We start from the raw sequence: 1,963 nt of genomic DNA, 5'->3' as shown, positions 1-1,963 counted from the left end.
CCGCATAATTGAAGTTCTCTTTAAGTGCTTTTGTTTTCAACTTTTTCATTAGATGTACCTTTACTTGTAAGAAATGGGATATTATCAAAACTCTATTTTGTAATATTTGTGTATTGAACAGCATACATGGAACCAATAGGAACTTTTGCATATTGGCTAACAATAAAAAAGTTCCTTGTTTTGTAGATAAATTGGATAAAAGTGTTTTTTCATAATTATATTGCTTAACCTTACATATACACACCACATATACATATATGCATATGCATGCATATTGCACCTTACTTCAATCAGGTGAATGCTTTTTTGCCCCTTCTGCCTAAGGCAATACAAGGGTTTTTAGCACCTGGAGTGTACCTTTATCCCTTGGCAATACAAGGGTTTGAACACTGGGTTTACTTGGCCTGTAATATGATGCCTTGGGAAGCTTTTGATCCTATGAGACAGAAATGGATGAGATTACCTAGGATTCCATGTGATGATTGTTTTACTTGTGCTGGCAAGGAGTCTCTGGTAGTGGGGAGTGAATTACTTGTATTTGGTCGTGAATTGTCAGGATTTGCTATTTGGATGTATAGTTTGGTTTCCCACAATTGGTCCAAATGCCTCCTAATGAATTTGCCTCGTTGTCTGTTTGGTTCTAGCAGCCTTGGGGAGATAGCCATTGTTGTTGGGGGAAGTGATAAGAATGGCAATGTCCTACAATCTGCTGAACTCTACAATTCTGAAGTAGGTACTTGGCAAACATTGCCCGACATGAACTTCCCGCGTAAACTATGTTCGGGATTTTTTATGGATGGGAAGTTTTATGTGATTGGGGGCATGTCAAGTCATATAGATTGTTTGACTTGTGGTGAAGAGTACAATATTGAGACAAGGTCATGGAGGAGGATAGAAAATATGTACCCTGGTCGCGATGAGGTACGTTTCATCCTGCTATGCGTTCACCTCCTTTAGTTACTGTTGTAAATAATCAGCTTTACTCTGCTGATCAAGCAACTAATGAAGTTAAGAAATATGATAAGGTTAATAACTCATGGAGTGTTGTGAAGAGACTACCTGTGAGGGCGGACTCTTCCTACAGTTGGGGGCTGGCATTTAAAGCATGCGGAAACAGTTTACTAGTAATAGGAGCTAGAGGTCATGGAGGGCATGATGATGGAGTAATTGTTCTGCATTCTTGGAACCCAGAGGAGGGAAACAGGGATGGACAAGAGTGGAATGTGCTTGATGTCAAGGTACGGACAGATGCTTTTGTGTATAATTGTGCGGTAATGGGCTGTTAATGAGAGTTGCCGCATTTTTGGTGCAAACATCGACATCTGGAAGACCAAGATCAACAATCCTCTATCTGTTATAATTTTTATTGTCTCAGTATCATTAATTTTATTGTTCTTTTCCCATTTTATGATTCAGAAGAATAATTGACCTCGAATCAATTTCTGAAAGTTATCAACTGATTGTGTTGATCCCTCTATTGCAAGTATTAACCTCATACCAAGTAATGACTGGTTCCATTTATCTTGTACTTTGGCATTGAATTCATTTCTCGTAATTGCTTTTATGCTGAGCGTAATTTCATCAGGAGATCACTACAATTGATTCACTACTAATTAGTAAATTTCAGAAGTAGTTTGCAATGCTTTTATATTTTAATAATTGAGTATTATTATATATTTAATTTGATTTATTTATTTATAAATAAATCATTGCAATATATGTAAAAACAATTTAAAATATAAAAATTTATTAATATATATTAATATATGTAAAAACAAATTTTTCGGAAAATATTTTCAGGAAATCTGCCAAACAGCAGAAAATATTTTACACAGATTCAATCAAACACCAGAAAATATTTTCCAGTAAATTATTTTACAGAAAAGTAAAACATTTTCTAGAAATCATTTTACGGAAAACATTTTACTGGCAATCAAACGGGCCCTAAGACACCACAAACCTA

The 1,963-nt window shown here is 35.4% G+C and overlaps 1 pseudogene; it reads left to right on the top strand.

The window, feature by feature from the left end:
- The first annotated feature begins 267 nt into the window (after positions 1–267).
- On the top strand, positions 268–1,601 carry LOC107888108 (F-box/kelch-repeat protein At5g60570-like; annotated as a pseudogene).
- The last annotated feature ends 362 nt before the right edge of the window (positions 1,602–1,963 follow it).

The sequence above is a fragment of the Gossypium hirsutum genome, chromosome D10 (genome assembly GCF_007990345.1).
Source record: "Gossypium hirsutum isolate 1008001.06 chromosome D10, Gossypium_hirsutum_v2.1, whole genome shotgun sequence".
NCBI lineage: Eukaryota > Viridiplantae > Streptophyta > Magnoliopsida > Malvales > Malvaceae > Gossypium > Gossypium hirsutum.
This window is presented reverse-complemented; position numbering and strand designations above follow the sequence as displayed.